The 27,295-nt window shown below is 39.8% G+C and overlaps 1 protein-coding gene across 2 annotated transcripts in view; it reads left to right on the forward strand.

Moving 5' to 3' along the window:
- The window catches only part of LOC143619440 (protein MALE DISCOVERER 2-like), a 141,848-nt gene that overhangs the window by 73,623 nt on the left and 40,930 nt on the right, over window positions 1-27,295 (forward strand). The window lies entirely within an intron of this gene.

The following is a 27,295-nucleotide window of genomic DNA, read 5'->3' on the forward strand; positions in this document are numbered from 1 at the left end:
TGTGTGGTTTGTACTTAGCTATATTATTGTATGTCGTGTTAGTGTGCCTGTTGATGTAAACCGAGATCCTTATGGATCTCGGTGGGCTTTGGGCTTTTGTTGGGCTAGTATGTTAGCTACCTTATATATAGATCTCTTGTATAGGGTTTAGAAGGTCGTTCAATTAGGTTCTTTATCATGGTTGGTAGAACGAGTATTGTAAGCATAGTGCTTAAGCACCCGACATTAATAATAACGTGTGTTTTGAAGCACTTCATCGTGTGTTTTATATGTTCTTGCTTATTGTCTTGAATCATCTTGTGTTTGGATTCCGCACTAACATCAAGATACTTGATATCATTTTGTAGTGATCCAGATTCGGAACTTACAAAACTGTATACCCAACATAGGATTGAAGACATTAAGGAATTTTGGTCCCCACCTAAGCCCAAAAAATTGACTATTGAAGAATTGATGATCCTGGACCTTATGCTATTGTCCCTGCTAGTTTGAATGACTTTTTTTAGCTTTTCAAGTGGTGGTGGTGGGCAGTCAAGTGGTGTTGGGCTTGAGGTTGATGTTGGGCTTGAGGGTGATGCTAGTCTTGAGGGTGGTGTTGGGCTTGAGGCTGATGTTGGGCTTGAGGGTGGTGTTGGGCTAGATGTTGATGGTGGGCTAGTTGCTGATGATAGGGTAGATGTTGATGGTGGGATGGTGGTCTAGCTGCTACAGTGGCAGATATAGCTTAGGAGGAGGGGTAGCCTCCATTACCCCTCAATGTTTTGCCGGTAGTGTAAAAAAAATATTTTTGTTCGGTTTTCGAGTTTCGTTACCCTTGAAAAATAAATAATGTTACCCCTATGTATTTTAAGCCCAACCAATTTAATACTTAAAACCAACAAAAGCCCAGACCAAAAACCCAACAACCCAAATAGCCCTTTTAAGTTAACAATAAAAAAAAGACCGGATATTAGATATTGACTTATTGTGAACATAGGTATTCCGCTCACGGCTCACAACACACCACCAGTTCACCACGACACCACGGCTACCGCCACCTACCTGCACCTCCAACCACCACCAGCCACCTCCCGACCTTACTCGGCCACTCCACCTCCGGCCCCTCCATCTTTCCGGTAAGATTTCTTGTATTTAAGGATTTAGCTTTTAGTTTTATGTGTAAATTGCAATTGATATTAGGTTTTTGAATTTTGTTTAGGGAACTTTGAAGATGAGTAAACAACCTCTTATTAGCAACACTTTTAAACGTCAAATAAAAGAAAATGATGACATCGGTTCATCACCAAGTTTAAATATTCCAACTTCAAGGTCAAATATGGGTGATGATTTGCAAGAAAATGAAGATATCGATCAAAGTTCAAATATTCCTTTGGCTTCAAGTCCTTCAATACATTCAAAAATTAATTAGGATGATCTTCCTTCGGTTCCCGTTGATAGACCATCTATTGCTAGTTATCATCCTAATCAAATAGATGACATAAGAAGAGCATATCTTGCTAAAAAGGCTTCAACCACGAGGTCATGACTTTAAATGGACAAAATAGTCTTGTGGCCGGAGACGTTTTAGTGTCAAATAGTTTAATAAACTGATTGGTTGGAGTATAGCACTAAACAAGAAAAAGGATATTGTTTGTTTATATTTGTTTCGTTAGTATTGTATGAAATATGGGAAAACAAATTTCTTTTTGAGCGCTACCCATATGTTTGAAGTCTAGATCCGCCACTAAGCTGCTAATGATAGGGTAGACGCTAATGTTGGGCTAGATGTTGTTGAGGATGTTGGGATAGAGGCTGATGATGATGGTAGTGATAGTGATGGTGAGGGTGGGAATGATAGTGAAGATAGTGACTTTGAAGCTAATTTAAGTGATGATGATAGTGATACTGATTGTGATGTTACTATTAAGCCAAGAAAGCCAAGACAGGTTGAGCATGCTAAAGTTAATGAAGACGCGGATGATCATGAAGTTGATATCGATGATCATGAAGTTGATATGAATGATTACAATGACTTAAGAGTGGAAGAAACTAACACTGTCCGACAAGATGTAGATATACAAGATGAAATTTTAGACAATGATTTGATTCCTAGTGGGTTATGATAATGAGACAAGCAATAGAAACATTAGTTACATGCTATTAGAGGGACACATGAAAATAGGAATAGGGAATGTAGGGCTAACTTTTTTATAGAACAAAAGTTTGGGACCAAGAAAGAAGTCAAGATGTTGGTTAAACAACATTCTGTTGAAACTAGGAGGCAACTTGTATTTGCCAAGGATGATAAAGTAAGGTTAAGGGTACAATGTGTTGGGTCTCTACCAGACTTTGATATTGATGATTATGGGGTCCACATTTCCAGTCAACCAAAAGCTAAAGGTGATGTTGGGAAATGAAAGGAAATACAAGTAAAGGGGTCGCTTTATAAAAGGCAAACAAAAGGTGGTGGTAGGTAAGGACAAGGGGCTCATTAATGTTGGTGGTAGGGGTAAAAAAAACAGATCCAGGCAAATTTCAATGTCCTTGGTTAATGTTAATTTCAAAACCAAAAGGTGTTTAATCTAGGGTGGTGAGGAAGTTATAAAGTGATCACAAATGCCTTCAAACCAGAAAAAATAATTCTTGCACGTCTACCTTCTTATCACACCAACCAGTAGATCAAGTTCATACAAACCAAAACATACATGTCAAGTCTATTCAAGAATAGTTTCAAAGAAAATATGAATTAGGGGTTTCCAAGTTGAAAGCTTACAGGGCTAGGGCTAAAGCTAAGAAAATGATATAAGTAGATTACATCTCAAAGTATGCTATTCTTAGGGATTATGTGCTAGAATTAAAATAATAAAATCCAGGTACTAGTGTTAAGATTCAGGTTGAAGAGGACACAGATGCAAGTTTACCTACTAGAAGGTTCATAAGGATGTATGTTTGTTTTTGTGCCTAAAATCAAGGGTTTAAAGGAATAGGGAGGGGGCTGCTGGGTATAGATGGTGCATTCATGAAAGGGCCATTTCCAGGTCAAATATTACCTGCAGTAGGTGTTGACCCAAATAATGGAATCTACCCAGTTGCTTTTGCAGTTGTAGAGACTGAAAATCTCAACTCTTGAACTTGGTTCCAAGAACTATTAGGTGATGATCTAGATTTGGGTACAAACTCATGCTTTACTTTCATAGTGATAGGAAAAAGGTATGTCATGTATATGTTTTAAAGTTTTAACTTGCATCACATTATAATGTTCAGTGGAATGGGGGGGGGAGATTTATATCAGGTTAGTGGTAGACCAGGTAAGCAAACAGTTGTTGGCTTAGTTAGGAAGGCATGTACTTGTAGAAGGTGGGAACTGACAGGTATGCAATTGTTTATTGTATCAACCGTCTAGTGTTCATTTATCAAGTGTTTAAACTATGTTCTATTTGCAAACCAGGAATTCCATGTGAACATGTGGTGGCAAGAGTTTGGTACAAGGCTACATATGGTGAAAGGGTTGGTGCTATAAAGAGTTGGGTTCATCTAGTGCATACAATGGAGAGATGGAGACTAGTTTATTCATTTGATATAAACCCAATCAATGACAGGATCTCATGGCCAAAGTCTCAATGTACTATATCTATTACAACACCCAAACATAACAAACAAGTTGGTAGACCCAAGAAGGCAAAGAAGAAATCAGCATTTGAGATAGAAGAAATGACTAGAGGTGGGAAGTTGTCAAAGAAAGAAACTAAAGGATGTTGTTCAAGGTGTGGCAAGTCAGGACAAAATAAGGTCATGCAAAAAAACCATTATGATTGGTCTTTTGAGAACATTATGCAACAAGTTTGTTTGATTAGTCTTTTGGATCTTAGTTTGGTCTATCCTTTTATCTAGTATGTATGTCGTTTGGAACTTTCTTTGGTCTTTTGAACTTGTTTTAATGATCTAGGATGTTTATTTGGTCGTTTGAACTATGTTTATGTAATGACTATGCTGAATGGTTGGTTTATGTAATGACTATTGCTAGTTTATGCAGTCAACTGTTTTATGCATTCAACTGAGGTAAAAATTATGCAGTCAACTTCTTGCTTAAATTGTGCAGTCAAACTTGTGATTATATTGCTAACATTACATAAGATCACATTTCATAAGTCAGCATTACATTGCATAAGTCAAAATTACAAATCATAGATCATACACCATCAGATTGATATTACAAAACATCACAAGTCTTTCATTAACCTAAACAAAGGGTCCATTCCTCTAAAAGAAAAGTACATATATCATGAAAACTATCCTACTAACAATAATCATCCTTTTGAGTTTGCTTGCTTTGTATTCATGAATCTTGTTGGCTTCCTCAAGATTGTCATTAGCTTCTCGAAGACTGATATTAGCTTCTTTCAGACTGTTCTTAGCTCTTAGCAGACCATGGATTATGTCTGTACATCTTTGATACTTCGTATGATCAAACCATCCAATGAACTTACATTTTGAAACCTAATTATAAGAAAAAACATCAACTTACCTGTGTTTGAACCTTTACGAAGTAAAATCTTACCTTGACTGGGCATGCATAGAAACGACGACCTGGGTTTTTATCAGTCCATGAAGTATTGATTACGGCTTATTTACCACTGTAGCAGAGCACCATACTTCAATCGACTATGGGTTCAATCAATTACGGGTTCAATCGAACGAACTCTAATTCCCTAATTTTTTGATCGAACGAACCCTAATTTCCTAATTCTTCAATGTACATCGGGGATGGGTGTTAAAGGGGGGAGGATAAGCTGGAAGAAGGGGGATTGAAATTATTGATTTGCCCTCACGTGTTTGTGTCACACCCCATTTAGCAAATCGTGGAAGCGTAAAACGGAAATGTAACAGAAACCTCTGGTATCAACCATATCGTTTATAAAGAACAATACAAACTAATTTACAATATTTTACATTGATCTAACTTCATTTAAAACTAGGTGATACAAACTAAATCCAGCCCGTTAAGTGGCTTTACTTCTTACTAGAAAACTTGCATCAATTCACCCACCATTGATTGCAAGTCAAACACGTAGCACATTGACTTTCTAGTCCAAGTCCGGTATACCTGAAAAACTTGTTAAAACGGTTCAACTACAAATAGTTGGTGAGTTTCACAAGTTTAAAGAAATTAATAGTGTGTACAACACTCAAGCTTGTAAGTACGCAAGTATGTTTGTATGTACGTTCTCAAGTACGCTAGTTTGCATGTTTATGATGTAATTATGCTAAGCTACAGTGAAGCCTTGACTGACTGCTTGTGCTGCGTGCCTCCATTTCTCATGCTCAATCAACCACTGTGGCCCCCCTTCCGCCCACAACATGCCCCAAGTAGCTATGTCTAACACTATGATGCTAGACAGTCGCTATCTAGTCAAAACTATTAAAATTAGTGTTACTAATCACCTAAGCAAGCTAGGGTAAGTAGGGTGTCGAACCACGAGGAGTATGTGGTCAGTGTGCAGTGAAACTGATTCCTAACATTATAAAGTAGTTCAAGTAAAGTGCTGATCAACTAGTAAACAGTTTGGTTTTATAGTAAACAAACAAGTAATCAAAGTTTCAATCAATTAACAAAGACAAATCACACCCGGGAATCCAAGTACGTAACCTAACAGCAAACTCATGCAACTTAACAGATAAACTATCCTGTGTCAACTACAGACTGACTAACCGGTTAAACCTTAGGCATCCACGCTCGCCAACACACGGCACTGGTTATCAAACGGTCCCTGCCAGTGTGACTCAACTAAGGGAAAACGTATGCTTTCTTGCAATTAACTGGTCAAAACAATCCTACAAGCAATTATCATAGCAACCGGCACACTAATCATTCTGCTCGAAATAAACCTAAACTGACGTTGTGCACAATCATACTAGACATCAAAACTCATAAATTAACATCAAAGATAGTTACAATTAATTCGTTATTAATACATGAGAAAAACTGAAAGATACAATACTCTACATCCCGGGCATGACATGAAGGGTCCAGCCGCGTCTAGGCATCTCTCGGGCTTCGATTATAATGGATAGGATCATGCACGAGACCTGGAGATGATTGGAAGTGATGGTTCTCCTCTCTTCTGCTCTGAAAATCGCCTGGATGGTGAAGAATGGCGTCTAGGGTCGTCCAAATGTTTTATAAAACAAAACCCTAACTTTCGCGATTTTGGAGACCATCGCGTAGCGCGATGGTCTCCTCTCCTGGTCCATTGTGCTACGCGATGGACCAAAGTCAACGTTGCCAAATTACAAGGCATCGCGTAGTGTGATGCCCCACCTTCAACACTCATCACGCTACGCGATGGGTCTCTTTTCTCAGTAAATCCAAATGACTGCCTCGGTAAGTGTGCTGGACATCCCAGGTCTTCATTCCATGCTCGTACAGGTTCAAATTAAGTGCGTTAAGTACCTGTGACTTGAAACACAATAAACATGTATGAAGTACCAAAGTTCCTAAACTAAATGAGTAAAACGACTAAGTTAACAAACTAATATATGTACAAACAAACCGAACATCACATCCCTACACTTATCTTTTGCTTGCCCTCAAGCAAAACTATAAAGTAAACATTAACCACCATCATAGGTCAACCAATTATCACCATTAATACTACCAAGGTTTAAGGTCATACCCAGTTTCCCAGACTGACACTTTCTAGATTGACAACCCACAAATAAAGTTAATGCTACCATAAAACTATAGAATCGCCCAGACAAGTGTACTTTGTTTCCGGTTAGGGCATACATGTTCACAGCCCTCACACTATCAACACTCCATTCGATTTAATATCTGGACTAGCAAAAGATGTGCCAGTATATGTCTCTGCCCTCAAATACCTAATATGAGTTACAACTTAATATGCTTGCAGGTCAGTCTTATCTCCACCCATTAACCACCAGTTGCATAAAGACTCGGACTAAGGGTTTTGCTGTGGCTTAGGTTTGGGTGCGGATCAGGCTTATTTAGTGACTCAGGTGGATGAAACCCAGTTAAACAAACCAATAAACAGACTCACGAATACAATGAACTAATTACACAATCAACCGCTATTTACATACCTGACTGCTAATAATAACTGAAATACCAAACTGATAACTTCTTTTTGTCTTTTTTTTTTAATTTTTTTTTAACATCAATAATAACTGAAATGACTGATAATTACAACTCGGACTTCGACAACTTTACAACTCGTCTGACTAAGTACAACTCGATATATATATAACTCGATAACGAACTGGATTTCATCACACGGGTAAAAATAAAATAAAGGCCAAGGCTAAAATGGCGTGTAATGTTCAGTTTAACAAACGAAAAAGGAATATGGTCCAAACGGACTCCAAGGGGATAATGTCGGGTAAGTAATTTATTTAGTGGGGAAAATATGTACGAAATGGGTTTTCTAAAGTCCTAATCTCCATACAGGTGGTGGTATTAAGATCTCGAAAAGCATGTGACAAGCAAGTTCTAATTCTGTAAAACATACCGGTTTCCCTCAGTATGACAAGACATGTTTTATATCTATTATATAATATGTGTATTAAGTATAGGGGCTAATCTCACAATATGTCTGGAAATATGGGCTGCCGATATGAAACATGTATACCCGTCCCCTTGACTCGTTATCCCAGCCTAAACGATTCCATTTTCAACTTCTCATTTTAAAAACATTTGTCGGGAAAACTATCGAGAAGCTGAAAAACCAACCATGACCAAAAACCTCTAACTTGGCATTAATAGCAATAAGTGACAGTTAACAACTTGAGTTTCTGAATACTGTTCGAGGTACTATCAGGCTAAAAATTTTCAATTTTCCCCCATCCCCACACTTGAGGTTGACATTGTCCTCAATGTTAAAATAATAAAACCATTAAGAATCATTTGATGGACGGGGTTGAACAGACAGTTTACTACTCAAAAACTCGGGGAACAAATGTGATGGGTTTAAGAAACTTATACATTTACAGCTTTAACCACTAAAATAAAAACAACAAAATAGTTTATGAAACCGAAATCACCTGATAATCACGACAATGCAATGCTAAACTCGGCCCATAACTCTCAATACACTCGTGACACACGTCTCCATCTCCGACCAATACTGAATAATCAAATCTGCACAAATCTCGAGACATGTATAAGCAACCGCTCATAAGTATAACAATTTAGGACTTTCGAGAGTTAAAATTATTATATTATAAAAACATTACCGAGCTGAGTTATTCAGTTTCATAAAAAATTTTGTTAATTAATTAAAAATAATAAAAGACCTAACTCACTTTCGTAGGAATCACGGATGCATTTAGCGTATGCAACAAGCCCTTTAAACCCCCCGGTAGCCCGGGTGGACGAGTGAGGTCTTGTAAGGGTTTATAGTGAGCCACACCCACAAAGTTCTAATACAACAAAATATATACGTACATGGATGTAGGTTCCCAACCGGATCAACACAGGATTATCTCGTAACACGAGGGTGCGGAATCCCTACGTATACGATACAAGTATTTAATCGAGAGACACGTAAAGAATCACGTAACACGTAGAACAAAGGTTACTTGTTATTAGATGTTAACATCAAAACACCAAAGGACTTTCAGTAGCTAACAAAACAGATTGCCTAAAAGAACTATCTTACAAACGGCGTAAGTTAGGTTTAAATACTACGACAACTTCGCCTAACACCCTAGGCGAAGTTGTCCCTAACTTCCCAGGACATAAGATGGCCAAAAACCAAATAACCAAACTAGCTAGTTCAACAAGACATAACAAGCAACGTAACGATTACAGACACGATAGACTCTAGACAAATGAACTACTGGCATAACGCACCAACAGACTCCACCTTGGCAGTAGCTTCATTTCTCTTACATCTTCGCCTCGTCTTGTAATCCAAAAAGTCGTACCTTCCATCTTCAAGCATGTACATATTGTCTCACACAAACTGAGACCACCCTTTGATATTTCTTCGCTTCATCTTTCCAAGCAGGAATATAAAAAATTTTCTTTTCGTTTAGTACCTGCAAATCAGCTTGAGACAAATTAACCAAGTGCATAGGATCCTACACCCTTAAGATCTCTTGTTCATATGGATCTTCCATCACGACTTCAGCAGTCTGGCAATCAACATACCACCATTTAAGATCTTTCAACACATCTTGAGGCATAGTCTTCATTGGAACCTCTTTCATACATCGAATCGGTTTGTACTTCATCACCATCCAGGGCTTGCCATCCGCCCGCATTCCTCGATCTGTATCTTCAACCAACTTCCCTTTTTGAGGCTTCAATAACTCAAACTTTTTCTCCTTAACAACTTCACTCCACACTATCTTACCAACCCAACTAGCAAAATTGTCCCCACTCCTATTAATCAACCTTAAATGAGCCAAGTCCTTCACCTCACACTCAGGTAACGTATTGAACGATCTCAACTTCTTAACAAAATACTGAATCCCATCATATCTTTTCACCACAAACACTTTTAGCTGATCATCATACAACCAACAGATAATACCTTTTTTCGATTCAGCATACCCCTTGATATTATAACTCTTCTTAAACATCGTAGGTACCACTGGCTTCTTTGTCTTGATAAACCAATGAGCACATTCTTCTTTCCACCTTGGCTGTTCCTCCCACTCAGAATCACCCGACACATTATCATCTTGACCCACACGTTCTTGACCAGCACTTGGAATATCATGTTCAACACTATCATCAGGTATCTCACCTTCCTCTAAGCCACTGTCAATCTCAATCTGTTCATCAAGCTTTTCAATATCACTAAAAGGCAACACATCTTCATCCTCATCATCCACCACAACCGTCTCACCACTTGCACTGCCAGATGGATCAGTAGTCTCATTATCCACCACAACCGTCTCACCACTTGCATTGCCAGATGGATCAGTAGACTCCCCCTGAGATGTGGAAGCTCTAAGAGTTTGTTCAGTTCTAGGCAGCTCATCACCTGCATCTTTCGAAGCATTGGGATCATCATCTCTGTCCTCTCTCCTCTTGGTTCTCAACTCATCCCCTTTGCAACTAGTCTCCCCCTGAGATGCTAAGAACTGTTTAAGCGTATCAAAAAGTTTACCATGTTCAATAAGAAGAGATGACTGAATTTGGTTCTCAGCCACTAGCCGTTGAATAGCTTGTGTCTGAATGAGATTAATTCTTGACTGGTCAGCCACTACACGTTCTAGAGCCGCTATCCGCTCTGAATCTGACAATGAAGCTTCAAAGGCAAATGACATGTGAGAAATGTCTTGAGCATATGGCGGAGGAATACCCAGATTCACTGGAATTTCTGATGATGGGGGAATTGAAATAGAGAACCTAGTAGTCGCCATCACCGTAGATTCAACAAACATAGACACAACCTCAGACGGAGCAATAGTACGTTGTGATAGAGACACAATCGCTGGCATAAACATCACAACCGTAGATGGTACGTAAGATGGTGCTGACAAAGCCACCGTTGGAACACTAGATGTCACTGTTAATGGATCGGATGAAGAGGGAGGCACTATAGACATACAGATAACTTTGGAGGGGCAAATTGAACAACACTCGAGCTTTCACCATCTCTAGCCCTCTTTGATCTACAGACCAAGGCATACAACTCCTGTTCATAATCCGACTCACTATCATCCGAATCTTTCCTCCGTTTTCCTTGGATCCTCTCTTGTGTAACCAAAACTCTCTGTGCTTCAATAGCTGCATCATCGGAAGAATCAGATAAAGTTTCCTCTGAATCCTCACCAGAGAGATGAGATTTACCAACTGAACTAACAATCGAGGAAGATGGTACCCCAGACACGGCAATTGAAGAAACCTGAACCTCCGAGGAAGTACCAAAAATCCCTTGCACTCCCAAAGCAACATCAAGATCTATCCCCTCTGAAGCAGATTTAACAGGATCTATAACTGGATCATCTAGTAAGGGAGCATCTTGAACAGGATCAACAAGAACTGGAGCAACATGAACCACGGGAGGTGGTTGAGGGATATTAGCTTGTGCCGGTGCAGGATCAGCAAATTCATCCTCTGGTGGAGCAACATAGTCAGGATTCATAAGATACCCAAACAAAGCTATGTGTCTCGGACGACGATCAGGATTACTCCGTGCGCTCGATGATCGACATTGAGCGAAAATTCTCTTGTTTACACATTCCACAAAAGAGATAGGACGACGTTATGGCAGATTAGGAGCAACATGATTAAGAATCATCTGTAAGAATCTCGGATACATTAAGAAACGCTCCCGATCTACTGCCCGCCGCTGACGATCAATTTCATAGAACACCATTTGACTGAAGCTAAATGGTTTATTATATGTCAGCGCGGTCATGGCAGATTGCATTATCGCACCCATACCATCGGTTCCAGCTTTGCGGCCGGACATGCAAACAAACAACACATGCATCAAGAAACGCCATTGATCCAATAGAAACACCTTTCTGCGTTGTGAGTCTTCCAACTGACCAGAGTATCCCATACGAAGATATGCCCCATTCCTAAAAGTGGCAGAATACTCAGTGGGGTCCTGAGTAGTTTTATCTCCAAACTGTAGAGCCTCTTGTATTTGATTTGCAGAGAACTGTACTACCTGACGATTGACAGTAGCACGCATCACTAGAGGTTCCACTCGACAATCATATTCCACTGTGTTCCAAAAGTCTTCTATATTTGGTAAAGAGATCAGAAGAGTTGTAGTGATAGCATGAAAAATCCTTGATCGGATGAGAAACGTGATAATCTCCGAGTAATCATCCACCCCACGAGCATCTGGGTCCAATGTCACGTACATGTTGTGACCCAGAAAGAATTTTATCTTGTCCCCATCTCCTTAATCACCACCTGTACCGCCGGCACCTGCTACAGCTGCCATACCTGCAAGGCAAACGGAATAAGTTAGATAAATGTTTAGACAGTTTGTAACTTCGCTTAGCCTGGAGGTAGCGAAGTTGGTTTCGGCGAAGTTGTGACCAACAGATCTCAAGCAGCGAAGTTGTAGTAACTTCGCCAAATACGAACTTCGCCACATACACAGTGCCGTCATCAAGATCCTTTTCAGTTGCAATTACGAACAATTAAAGGCTGACAACAGGTACATGGAAATCCGATTAAGGTCTCGAAGATCCAGACACCACCAACACATTCAACAACGAAGAGTATGATTGACGTTTTAGGGTAACTCAAAAGACTCGATTAAAAACCTACATTAGGAACTGATTAACCAACAAAACAAGTAAATTATGAATCGATAGACGTCACTGCACCTTATTAGCGGACAAAAAAACAGATTGTGTGCGGGTTGATTCAGAGGGGATAAGTTCGCTGAGGGTTTAGAGTGTGTGTTTGACCAACAATGGACCATGTTTGCCTTTTATACTTTCTGAAAACCCAGTGGTGAAGTTATAACAACTTCGCCAGTTTGATAACATCGCCACCCAAGCGAAGTTAATTTTAAAACAATTTGAAAAAAGGAAAAGACCAAAAACGAGTAACCCTAGATTCTATGTTATTAACAAAAGACAAATGTATAAAATAATATAAAATAAACATAAGTAAAATAACATTGACGGGATCAAATTTCAGTCTGTAGGAAACCCAACATGTTTAAGAAAAGATCCGAACATGGAATCATACTGATTAAGAGAGTGTCACAAGGATCCATTTACAGCATTATTTAATTTGTATCACATTAACTTTTACGCACCATAGAAAGCTACTGTACCAAACAACGATTGTTCTAAAGCCTTTTAAGCCTAATAACTTCACTCGTTAGGCGCACAAAAACAGTTCATCTATCATTTTCCAAAGGTTGGATCAATTTCCAATTTAACATCAATTATGAAGCTTCATGAGAAGCTATAGACTGAAAACGTATAACATTTCCCACAAAAAAAATTTTATATTCAGACGCCCTGATCACTTCTAAGTCTTTGGGTTAATGGCTATCCAAAAATCCAGTGGATTGGCAGGACCAAACACATACACATATGTGTCCCTCCAACTGAGTGTAACCGATATAATTTTCAGCGAAAGAATAAAAACTCATCACAACCGCCCCAGTGGCTTTTAGTTATTAGGTTAATAGCTAACCTTTGAATCTACACGTAGATACAAGGACCAAACATATTCAAGAACATGTCCTTCAAACTTGAGCGACCGACATAATTCTCAGCGATAGTGATTTTTTTTTTTTTTTTTTTAACATGGTTACTCGGGATTGATCATCCCATTAAGCTCAATAAGGTTTTGAAAATGGGACCGGTCAAAAGCTTTTGTAAAAAGATTAGCAAAATTATCCAGTGAATCAACATTTTCAAGCACGATTAATTTCTTCTCAGCACAATCCCGTATGAAATGATGACGAATGTCAATATGTTTTGTTTTACTATGTTTTACGGGATTGTTAGTTACTGAGATAGCAGCCGTGTTATCAATGCAAATAGGAGTTTGAGTGAAATTCAGACCATAATCTCCCATTTGTTGTTGTATCCATAAAACCTGGGAGCAGCAATTTGATGCTGCCATGTATTAAGCTTCACAGGTGGATATGGCCACTGAAGTCTGCTTCTTGCATTGCCACGACACCAATCTTCCTCCTAGAAATTGACATCCACCAGTTGTTGACTTCCTGTTCTGGTTGCATCCTCCATAGTCTGATTTTGTGTATGCTACCAGATCCAGTTCTCCTCCTTTTGGATACCAGAGACCCAATTTAGGCTTCCCTTTAAGATACCGCAAAATTCTCTTCACTCCCTTCATGTGCGACTCCTTTAGGTTTGCCTGAAAACGAGCACAAAGACAAACTGCAAACATAATGTCAAGTCTAGAAGCAGTTAAATACATCAAAGAACCTATAATAGCTCGATACTGAGTGGGATCCATATATTCATCACTGTCGGAGTCAGCACCTAGTTTGTGGTTGACACAAATCGGAGTGTCAAACGGGGTGCTTTCTTCCATCTTAAAACGTTTAAGCACGTCATGAACATATTTAGTTTAATGAATGAACATGCCATCCTTCTTCTGATCTACCTGTAAGCCCAAAAAGAAAGTTAGTTCACCCAAGGCGCTCATCTCAAACCTTTTCTTCATGACCGTTTCAAACTCCTGACACATAGAAATCTTTGAGGCTCCGAAGATGATATCGTCCACATAGACCTGAACGAGAAGAAATTCTTTCCCATTCCACTTTACAAACAATGTATAGTCGATCTTTCCCCTCACAAACCCATTTTCCAGCAAATAATCAGATAAAGTTGCGTACCAAGCTCGTGGAGCCTGATGTAGGCCATATAATGCTTTACTAAGCTTGTACACAAGATCTGGAAAGTCTGGATCAGAAAATCCAGGAGGTTGCTCGACATACACCACTTCATCGACCTTGCCGTTTAGGAAAGCACTTTTCACATCCAGCTGAAACACTTCCATATCTTTGTGTGCAGCAAAGGCCAAGAAAAGTCGAATTGCTTCTAGTCTTACCACAGGAGCAAACACCTCATTGTAGTTGATCCCATCTTGTTGATTAAATACTTTGACTACTAATCTTGCCTTGTTCCGGACGATTACCCCTTTCTCATCTCTCTTGCATTTGAATACCCACTTCATACCGATTGCATTCACATCTCATGGCTTTTCAACCAAACGCCATACTTCCATTTTGTTAAACTAAGCCAATTCTTCCTGCACGGCTTCTACCCACGAGCTATCCTTTAATGCCATCTGATAGTTCTTTGGTTCAATCTGACTGATAAAGCAAGCATACAAGCCATAATACCAGTATCTTTAATGCTTGCATACACATATGTGTTTTCTTCCAAGCTCCTTCTTGTTCGCACTCCATTGGAAGGACTACCGATCACATTCTCCAGGGGATGATTCTTGTGGATTCTGGTGGTTTGGACAGGACCAACCTCTAAGTCTTATCCAAGATTTGGAGAGATTTCATCTGAATGTGTTGAGTGTGAAACGGATTGATAAAGTCATCACCACTTGAGACAGCAGGAGTTTCAACATCACTTGACACGGGAGTTAGTTTTTTATTTAACTGTGGACGATGCAGAAATGCCTCATCTTCATCGAGTAGTATCTGAGTTGCCATTCTTTCTTCTGTATCTGCAAAATCAAAAGAAGGTATATTAAAGGATTTGAATAATTTATCATAATCGAAAGCCTCTGCTGGTCCCGTGCTAGGCTTTGGTGATTTGTAACTTGCAATGTCAGTGTTACAGACCACCTCAACCTTATTATTCGATAGATTAAAGACTCTTCTGTTGGGTAAGCCAACTACGTAGCCAACAAGAATACCTTCGTCAGCTTTCTCACCAAATTTTGAGTTAGTCTTTAAGATCGAACTGGGGACCCAAAAGGTTCAAGGCCTTTCAGATTTGGCTTTCTACCATGCATTAATTCATAACAAGTTTTATTTAATCTTTTAACAGTTAAAACACGATTAAGGATATAGCAGGCCGTGGCAACAGCCTCAGCCCAGAACACCACAGGAAGTTTTACATCTGCCAGCATAGTCCTGGCCCCCTCGATTAGAGTTCTATTCTTTCTTTTAGCTACTCCATTCTGTTGCGGAGTATATGGTGCACTAAACTGATGCTCTATCCCTTTCTGCAGACAAAACATCTCCATTTGATAGTCTTGAACTCTGTGTCGTTATCGCTTCTGATGAACTTGACTTTTCCCCCAACAATATTTTCCACTTTGGTAATCAAATTAATTACCAACTGCACTGTTTCATCTTTAACTTTCAGAAAATAAACCCATGAGTAACGTGAGTAATCATCAGTCACAACCAAGCAATAGGATGTTCCACCCAGGCTTTTAACATTTATAGGACCAAACAGATCCATGTGAAGCAAATCCAAAGGTGTGGCAATTGAGTTAACCAATTTGGAGTGATGTGATTTCTTGTGCTGCTTTCTTTTCTTGCATGACAGACACTGGTCTTCAAAGTTGAAATTCTTTAATGGAACCCCAAGTACCAGCTCATTCTTGACAATGTAGTTCATCTTACGTAGATGGATATGACCCATCCTTCGGTGCCACAATTCCGACTTAGATTCAGATGCTTTTGACAAGAGACATGATTCTTCCGTCTCCATCTTGGTGGACCTCATGTCCATCACGTATGTGTTCTTTTCTCTTGGAGCTTTCATCACAACCCAGGTTTTAGGAATTTTGAAACCAGGATAAAGCACGAGTGCTTCATCCTTTGTAAAGTGCACAGTGTATTCTTTGTCACAGATCTGAGAGACGCTCAGAAGATTGTGCTTTAACTCTTCCACGAAATTAACCTTCTCCAACTTGATTCTCCCATTAGTTACAGTACCGATTCCAGAAATTCTTCCTCCACTCTCTCCTGCAAAACTAACTCTTCCTCCTTGTACAACTTTCAAATCACGTAACAAATTCTTGTTACCCGTCATGTGCCGGAAATAGCCACTGTCGACAACCCACATGTTGTTCACAGTCCTGTTCGACTGTTCCTACACAGTTAAAGGAACGAATTAAAAGCGGGGGACCCAAGCCCTTATGGTATTGGGTTGGTCAAACCTGTCAAACGGCATCCAACTCCTTGGTTGCCTAAAGTTCCTTTGAGGGAAGTTTTCATTTGATCTGAATGGAAGATTTCTAGAAAACTGATTATGAGGCCATCCAAACATCCTTGAGTTTCTAGCATTAATGGATTCGAAGTTACCCGTTCTGTGATTAACTGGGAAAAAACGAGTTTGGTTTCTTGGAAATCTTAAATTTGTCCAACGATTAGAGTTGGATGCATTAGAATTTTTACCAGTACAGGTTTTAACGTTCGTTCCATTTTCAGTTTTGGTTGGCCTCATATTTTTAGATTTCTTCCTTTTCAGCGGACATTTACTGATAAAGTGACCTATCTTGTTACATCGAAAACAATTTTTGTTCGGACTATTAATTTTGTTTGGACAATCTGTGTTTATCCAAACATTCTTTTCAGAAGTTGTAGCAGAAGATGAGGTTGCTTCACTGACAGATTGTTTCACATAAGGGGGAACGAATGGGTTTAAAGAAGATTTCTTTTCACTAAAAGGATCACTCTCCCCCCGTCTGAGTAACACAACTTCATCATCCACTTTGTAGGTGTTCACAGACTCCTTGTTCGTAGAATCTTGATCCACGACTGACGATTTTGTCTGAACCGATTTATTAATATCTTTATCGAGGTTCTCATGATTGTTCAATTTAACGTTGGTGTTGCTTGATTGAACTCTAACGGGAAAATCGTTGGAGCTGACATTTCCCGTTACTGTCTAATCAGGTTTAACAAAAGCAGATGGCTGATTACAAGGATTATAAGTATAGTTTTGTTAAAAGGTGGTGGAACTTCATTGTATCCAATTCCTCATTTATCGTTAGGAGAACGTTGAACACTTAGGACATGATTAAGCATCATTGAAGAATTCCTAAACTGTTCAAGTTTTCTGTTTAGTTCCACCACTATCACCTGATAATCTGCTATCTGTTTGTCCTTTTCAGCAATAAGTTTTTTTTTTTTTCTTCCACAACTTCATAACTTAGATCAATTACTTGGATTTTCTCAGCTAATGTTGCCTTAAGGCATCTTATGTCTTTTTCACCAGCATTAATTTTGACCGAGTAACTGTTTTCCTTTTTTTAGAGTAATGATGTTCTTCTTTTACAATTTTTAATTCTTTTTCCAAACTTACATACTGATCAGTTAAAGCATTTAATTGATCAGACAGTTTTTCACATTGTTCACAATGAGGTTCAGAACATACCTCTGAGAGTCGATCATTCACTTCTGCCATATATGCTTGATCCTCCACTAGTTCCTTGTCACATCTTTCACTCACGATATTCACCAGATTTGCTTGTTCAATCACCTCCTCAACTTTGATATTCCAATTATACCCACCATTCTGTTGAGACACCATGGCTTTTATTTCACTTCCATTCCCATTCTGTTGAGTAGGCCTGTTCTGACTCCGTTCAACTCTTTCATTTGTACACTCTCTTGCAAAGTGCCCATTTTATTGGTAGTTGTAGCAACGAACCTTTGACTTGTCAAATCCCGGTCTCTCTCCCACGAACTTTCGTCCAGTCTTCTTCATAAACCGTTTTACCCTTCTTACTATCATCGCCATTTGCCACTGCAGATCCATTTCTTCCATGTCATCAGCATCTATCTGATCATAGTCCTCTTCCAAGGTTGCAGGGTCAACTATCTTTCCCTTGATGTAATTCTCATAAGACGCAATGAAAGAGGCATAAAGAGCAAATTGTTGTTCAGCAGATTTTACACTCATAGGCATCTTTGAGTAATTTACACTTGAAGGACAAGCAAACGAATTACTGACTGAGGATTGAGGTTTTGAAGAACCACTTCCACTAGCTACAAAGCATATATCTCCATCCATATTCATCACCACATGACCATCTTGCGTATAATTTGGTTCCCCACCTGAGTAATAGGCGGTCGAATCTGATTTAGAACTTGAGTTTGTAGAGCCTTTTGCACCATACATTCCCGGATCCTAAACCTGATTAGTAGGCGTTTCTTTTCGTAACATATTAAGCTCATAATTATGTAACTTGTTAACCACCTTCTCTAAATCATAGCTATCAAATTCTTTATCTTCTTTCATCAAAACTGTGTACATCTCCCATCTTGGTGGAAGAGCATCAAGAAGTTTTTCCACAATCTCACTCTCAGAATACTTTATGGAGTAGTTGTCCAATTCGGTCATCAAGTGGTAGTATCTTGTGATGATGTCATCAAGTGATTCATTCTTAAAGTACTTGAATACTGAGAACTGAGTTTTTAGTAAATTTGTCTTGGAGTTTCGGATTCCGACGTTACCTTCATAGCCGTTCTCCAATGCTTCCCACAATTATCTAGCTGACTTGTACTTTCTGAAAGTATGAAGAATTTCCTGAGGTAGTGCCATGGTGATTGCAGCTAGTGCCTTACTTTCTGCCTCGTACATTTTCTTCTCATCGTCCTCCATCTTATTATATTTTTTTAGTTGCTTACGTCCTTCAAACTCAGTTGTTGGAGGGATATAGCCATCCTGAATACATACCCACATCTTTGCATCTTGATATTTCACATATTGCTCAAATCTGTCTTTCCACGCAACAAAATCAGTGCCTTTAAGTAACTTTGAAGCTTTAGTCGCTGACCCAGCTTCAACTTCAATCTTTACCAGTTCAGTGATGTTTATTGGCGTCATATTAAACCAAAACGAGAGCTGGAACTAGTTCAAGCTGTATCCCGTGATGGCGAAGATAGTGTAACTTTGCCTTGTGTTAACTTCGCTTTCTTTTAACTTCACCAAATAACTTCGCCAGTTAACTTCACCAAATAACTTCGCCAGTTACAACTTCGCTGAAACCCTAATGACAGGTGACGGCACCTTCGCTGGATGTGAGATCTGATTTTGAGCACCGTTTTTCTGGTTTCGAATGATTAAAAGGTAGTATAGAGTGCGACGAGGATAATATGGTGTAGGAATGGACTGAACGAACGGTGTTTTACGTGAAACGATTCCGTGTAAAGTCTAGCGGAATAATTTTAACACTCGCGTGATAATCCCGAACCACACAATCACGAGCAAATGCTCTGATACCAATTGTAGGTTCCCAGCCGGATCAACACAGGATTATCTCGTAACACGAGGGTGCGGAATCCCCTACGTATACGATACGAGTATTTAATCGAGAGACACATAAAGAATCACATAACACGTAGAACAAAGATTACTTGTTATTAGATGTTAACACCAAAACACCAAAGGACTTTCAGTAGCTAACAAAACAGATTGCCTAAAAGAACTATCTTACAAACGGCGTAAGTTAGGTTTAAATACTACGACAACTTCGCCTAACACCCTAGGCGAAGTTGTCCCAAACTTCGCCAGGACATAAGATCGCCAAAAACCAAATAACCAAACTAGCTAGTTCAACAAGACATAACAAGCAACGTAACGATTACAGACACGATAGACTCTAGACAAATGAACTACTGGCATAACGCACCAACAATGGATAGACGTGAAATTAACCAAATGCTTACCAAACTTCCATGACTTGCACTTCACCAAAACCTCCCCACACTTGGGATTTGCTGCACAAAACTCGAGACAAAAGTCAAACAACGACTAAACAAAAAGAAAACAAACTAGAACACACTTACAAACCCCGGGTTGCCTCCCAGTCAGCGCTGAATTGCATGTCTATAGCTCGACAATGCCTCGAATGCCTCAAGTATTTTCATAAGTCGATGAGGTCACCATGGAACTCATCAATTCCTTTTCTCTCCTTCCCATCCTTGCTGTCGGTTTCTCACCATCTTTCATCTTAATGACTCTCTCATTCCATCCTTTTCTCTTCATGCTACTTTTCAGCTCGTTCCTGTCAGTTACAAAACATCCCTCTCTTGTATGATTTGTGCATGATGGTACACACTTGTCAACAAAAGGATTAGTAGCATTTTCAAACAATAATAACCGCTTAACACGGTTCCCGCACTTAATGCCCAAAAATCCCTCAACACAATCAATTACCGCATGTGCTGTTGCAAGGAATGGCCTACCCAGTATGACTTCATATTGTTTAATATTACCCTTAGCATAATCTAGTACAAGGAAGTCAACTGGGTAACTAAATTCATCCACTTGAACCATTACATTAGTGACCATGCCTCGGGCTTATGTATGAGTTTGATTCGCCAACACCACGGAGGTGTTTACACTTTCTAACAGGCCAAACTCATACTGATCATATAAACTGCCGGGCATGACACTAACACAAGCTCCAAGATCTAGAAGTGCCCGATCAGTTTTAAAATCTCCAATTTGAATTGATAAAAATGGCACTCCCAGGTCTTGGAGTTTACTTGAGGTGGTATTATCCTCCACCTCCTCCTCATCCGTGTTGGTCGATTTGCTATTTAAACATTTCTCACAAGCGCAGTTTTCACAAAAAGATAACTCATCAGTTTTTAATTTAACTTCATTTTGGAAAACCATTTCATTTTGACCAACACATTCATTCTCATCACTAACATCATTCACCACCGCCCCAACAACCTGCAGTGGTGACTCAACTTCAACACAGGTAATTTCAAAATGAGGTACGAGACTTACCGCGTTGATGTGCACACTATTAACTTTCTTAGAGCTTGAACTGGCATATTGCGCTGTGGTATCGCTCGGTAACTGACCCACGCTCTTTTGAAATCTCGCCACGTCTGCTGCAAGCTGACCAATCTGCTTTGACATTGCCTCTGAAGACTTATCCCTTAACTCGAACTGTCCCTGCGTTTCCTTCTAATTATCTGACACAAGCTTCAACAATGCATCGAGTTTTGAATAAATTGACTCGTCTGAATTTCCCGAACTACCCTTCTGCTGGTCCTGATTCTAATTACCTGACGAACTATTACCCCGGTAACCATCTCTGTTATATCCCCGACTGTTATACTGACTGTTCGAACCACCCTATCAGCAGCTGTTCTGCTGTCGGCTCTGACTGGACCATTGAAAGTTCGGGTTCGACTGGTTCTACGCGTTCACGTATCTGAAATTCGGGTGATTCCTTAGACCCGGGTGATAAGTGTTCAAATTGAACCCCTGGCCTTTGGAATCCCCGTATGCGTAACGGACTTCCTCCTCGTCGGAATACTCGTCATCATCATTAAACCCGGGGCAATCTTCAACCTTATGCCCAAACTCGCCACAATCTGAACAAACCGGGAATTTCACCCCGACTTTACCAACCTCTTTCTTTTTCTCCTATTGATAACCCGCAAGTTCTCGTTCTAACTCAGCAATTATGTCTGACTCGCTCGAGGCTGATTTAACCAACCGGGTAACCCTGTGTTTTCGTCATCGATCTGCAGCTGCCTCTGACTTGGAATCTTCACACAAAAACTCCAAAAACTCCCAGTCATCTTCCTCGGGTTGATTCAACAACTGACTATTACAAGAGGCTTTCAAATGTTCTCTGTCTTCATATGTCAACCCGTCTACAAAACACTTAACCAATTCCCACAACTCAATCTGATGGTGCGGGCTTTTTCTAATCATTTCCTTGTAACGAGTAAAAGCCTCGTGAAACAACTCGCCCGGTAACTGTGAAAAGTGTCTAATCTCCATTCGAGCCTCGATGGTCTTCGACTGTGAATAATACTCGTTATGGAAGACTTGCTGCATCTCACCCCAGTTCTCAATACTGTGCATCGGTAGCGAGTTGAACCAGTGTTTGGCTTTGTCTTTTAGTGAAAATTGAAACAATCGCAACCGAACCTCATCCTGATCGTGTGTACCATCACCGATAGACCCGCAAACAGCTGAAAAATCCGACAAGTGTGAATACGGGTCTTCAGATCCCAGTCCGTGAAAATGGGGAACTATGTTGATGTAGGACGGACGAAATTTAAATGTCGGTTATCCCTGTACGTGGACCTGTGGGACAATCGGTGAGGCACCATCTGAAATAGCCGGTCTGAACCGAATGTTAATATACTGAGCCGGGAGCCCATAATTCCTTCATCTGGCTCTCGGTTCCTCAAAACCTCCCTGGCTAACCCTAATCGGCTGTCTTCGTTCCTCCCGATATCTTCCTATACCACCTCGATCTGGATTTCTGTTCCTCCACCTGTTACCTCTCACCCTAACCGGTTCCTCAACCTCCTCAACCTCTTCAATCTGTATACCCTCATCTGCATTTCTCAGCTCAAACCCGTCATTCATCGGTCCTTGTTCCTCCTCATCTCCCTCGTCTTCGTCTTCAGTGTGAAAACTGACATGGTCAAAATCTCGGATAATCAGCTGTCGGTGATGAGGGATATTGTTCAGGGTTAATGGCCCAGGTCTGTCAGGTTCAGGGTTTCGGTTTCGGTTTCTGGATTGTCGGGCTGAATTTTGTGGTTGTGGATTGGTGTTTATTGGTGGTGGTATGTCATTATTTGGTGGATTTTGATTATTCAGTGGGTTGGGCTCGGGTTGGAAAACATTGATCTCGGGTGGTGGGTTTTGGTTTTGATTTTGGTTCTGGTTCTAACCTTCCATGTCTGGCTGTCTGATCTGAGCTCGGTTCTGCCGAGCTATACGTTTGATTTCTGGATCGTAAATCAGTGGAGAATCTCTTCCTGAACAGTGAGTGTGCATAAACCTGTTACCTGCACAAATAACACACCCCACGTAAAATAAGAAAATAAAACTAAACTAAAAATAAAAACAAAACTAAATTAAACTAAGAAATCAATTAATCACAAAAATACTAAGTGCACTAACTCCCCGGCAACGGCGCCATTTTGATGCTAGACTGTCGCTATCTAGTCAAAAGTATTATTAGTGTTCCTAATCACCTAAGCAAGCTAAGGTAAGTAGGGTGTCAAACTACGAATAGTATGTGGTCAGTGTGCAGTGAAACTGATTCCTAACATTATGAAGTAGTTCAAGTAAAGTGTTAATCACACTAGCAAACAGTTTGGTTTTATAGTAAACGAATAAGTAATCAAAGTTTCAATCAATTAACAAAGACAAATCACACCCGGGAATCCAAGTACGTAACCTAACTTCAAAGATAGTTACAATCAATTCGTTCTTAATACATGAGAAAAACTGAAAGATACAATACTTTACATCCCGGGCATGACTCGAAGGGTCTACCCACGACTCGACATCTCTCAGGCTTCGGTTATGATGGATAGGATCATGCACAAGACCTGGAGATGATTGGAAGTGATGGTTCTCCTCTCTTCTGCTCTGAAAATCTCCTGGATGGTGAAGAATGGCGTCTAGGGTCGTCCAAATGTTTTAGAAAACAAAACCCTAACTTTCACGATTTTGGGGACCATCGCATAGCGCTATGGTCTCCTCTCCTGGTCCATCGCGCTACGCGATGGACCAAAGTCAACGCTGCCAAATTACAGGGCATCGCGTAGTGCAATGCCCCCACCTTCAACACCCATCGCGCTACGCGATGGGTCTCTTTTCTCAGCAAATCCAAATGACTGCCTCGGTAAGCGTGCTGGACATCCCGGGTCTTCATTCCATGCTCGTACAGGTCCAAATTAAGCGCGTTAAGTACCTGTGACCTGAAACACAATAAACATGTATGAAGTACCAAAGTTCCTAAACTAAACGAGTAAAACGACTAAGTTAACATACTAATATATGTACAAATAAACCTAACATCACACTACATAGCGTGTTTGTATAATTATGGTCATGTGCAAATGGGATAAGTCTCAGCAAACCGTGCCGGATCCGTTTGGGTTTGTCAAACTAATAGTACTATTCATAAGCCACCGGCCGAAGTTAATACTGTGTTCGTGGGGACTTTTGTGTGTTATCACTTATATAATTCCATCATCAAACAATTCAGAGTATATAGATATGTATCAACATGTTTTTCACCCCAAAAGTTGGTAAAAACATTTTAAAAGTGGGGTCATGATTTAGCAGGTATTCAACACGGTATCGGATAGTGGCTCGTTCTGCTTGCTAGCACTCAGGTCCTATAATCAATATTATAATAATATTAATATTTTAATATTATTATAATCTCCATATTAAACTGGGCAGTATAGCTAGTCTGGGTGTGGCTGTAACGCCAAAAAAGAGTCAATAGGCTTAGATTGTGACGTTGTTTAACGTCTAACATTTAAAACCGAACTTGGCTTAATTTCCCTGTTTCACCAGCGGGCCAAGTTGCTCGTTTGCGCGTTTAGAAAACATGTATGAGTATGTAAACTTGGGTAATCGTGTTGGTTGATAAAATGATTAAGTTATAAAGAAAGATCGTGGATTAGGGGTCTGGATTGGCTACGAAACTCATTTACGTCTATCGACTTGAGTTACCCGAAGAAATGCAAGGAATCCATGACGTATTTCACGTATCGAATCTACGGAAATGTTTGGCTGATGAGACACTTACTATGCCTCTAAAGGATGTACAAGTGAATGAGAAACTCAAATTTGTCGAAGAGCCGATACGGATTGAAGATAGTCAAACCAAGTTCCTAAAACGTAAAAGACTGAAATTGGTAAAAGTAAGATGGAATTCGCGGCGTGGTCCGGAATTCACTTGGGAACTTGAATCCGAGATGAAGCAAAAATATCCACATCTGTTTACATAAATCTTGAGGATGAGATTTTTCTAAAGGTGGGGAGGATGTAACACTGTAAAAATACCCCATCTAGTTTTCGGCCAAAAATGTCAAGATTAGAAGTTAAAGGGCTAAAAATGTCAAATCCAGAATTAGAAGGACTGAAAATGAAATTCTACACCTTCGCGTATTGCGAAAATGCAAAGAAGGAACATCTTCGCGTATCGCGAAGATGCTGGCACACATTTCAACGTTATCCAGTGACGTAGTGACACGTGGCACCTGGGGTTGCATGCAGAATTGCGGCGCCGACTTAAGCAACTTCACGTATCGTGAAGATGCTCAGGCAAACATCTTCGCGTATCGCCAAGATGCATGAAAACGGGTATAAATAGGGCAGCCACGAGCTCAGTCTTCTTCATCCCATTTTCACACTTTTCTCACACACATAACCTAGGGAGTCGTGCCAAGAGAGTTCTGGTGGTTCCGAGGCTATTCTAGCAAAGAATCGGGTGTTGTTACGCTGCCGAACGAGCTGTTAATCTTGAAAACAAAGTGCAAGTCGAAGTGCTGCTGATTTCTTAAGTTCTTAAGTCCCGTCGAGCCGATTAAGGTAGGATTAAGGTTAAGTTACTTTACTAGTTACTTTAACTACATAAGATATAGCTTAGTTAAGGGTATAGTCGTTAAACTGTAATTATTTTCCAAGTAATGTTTTATAAAGCAAAGACGTTGCTTCCACGTGACGTAATGTTATCAAAACTATTATTTTGACGGGCATGTAGTAACTGGAAGGGGGTATCATTAGTAGACTCTTCTTGCCTAAGAAAAGCAATTCGTGCAAATCCCAATCAACCGCGGGACCCGTTTGCTTACCTGGAGAAGTTTGCCAACGTGATATCCTTTATTAGGCCAAAGCGTGCCATTCCAAATGTCATATGTAAATCCAAATTATTTTCATAAAACGACTATAACTTTACTAAGGTTAGGTCAGACTTAAAAGTCTACTGACCAGACCACGAGTCTGCTGAACTGAATCAGACCTAAGAGTCTACTGATCAGACCTCGAGTCTGCTGAAACTGTAACAGACTTAAAGTCTGCTGAATAATACCAACTAGGTACTTATGGATACCTATTATGAATATAGGTTAACAGCATACTGAAGCCAAGGAGGTTGATATTTCCAACTGATAATATAAGGTGAACACGTTAACCTTTTTACTGTCTGAACTTATTTTACTCTTGTAATAGACTGGTTGTTTATTACAAAGAGTCTGATAAATGTTTGCATAAGATATAATCTCTAAAATCGTTATAATACAAAATAGATAATAAAAAGCAACTCAGACCGAATACACATGTGTCTGGATCCAAACATAACTGATAATTGGCATACAAAACCAAGTCAGTCATAACCAGTTCTCCATAAGGGTTACATAGCCTAGGGGAAGGTTTTCTCGGAACAGGGGCTAAAGCGTGCCATTCCAAACGTCATATGTAAATCCAAAGTATTTTCATAAAACGACTATAACTTTACTAAGGTTAGGTCAGACTTAAAAGTATGCTGTTCAAACCACGAGTCTGCTGATCTGAATCAGACCTAAGAGTCTGCTGATCAGACCTCGAGTCTGCTGAAACTGTAACAGACTTAAAGTTTGCTGAATAATACCAACTAGGTACTTATGCATACCTATTATTAATATAGGTTAATAGCGTACTGAAGCCAAGGAGGTTGATATTTCCAACTGATAATGAAAGGTGAACATGTTAACCTTTTTACTGTCTGAACTGATTTTACTCTTGTAATAGACTGGTTGTTTATTACAAAGAGTCTGATAAATGTTTTCATAAGATATAATCTCTAAAATCGTTATAATACAAAATAGATAATAAAAAGCAACTCAGACCGAATACACATGTGTATGGATCCCAAACATAACTGATAATTGGCATACAAAACCAAGTCAGTCATAACCAGTTCTCCATAATGGATACATAGCCTAGGGGAAGGTTGTCTCCGAACAGGGGCTATGTACTCGGGGAACCTTTGAATTGTGTGTGTAGGGAAGTTGTACAAATCCCGGGAATGGACAGGCATTCCTGCTGAGTTTGTGAAACAGAAAACTATGTTTGT

Source organism: Bidens hawaiensis, unplaced genomic scaffold, assembly GCF_021521415.1.
Source record: "Bidens hawaiensis isolate Kalapana, Puna unplaced genomic scaffold, B.hawaiensis_p1.1 tig00002438_1, whole genome shotgun sequence".
NCBI classification, from domain to species: domain Eukaryota; kingdom Viridiplantae; phylum Streptophyta; class Magnoliopsida; order Asterales; family Asteraceae; genus Bidens; species Bidens hawaiensis.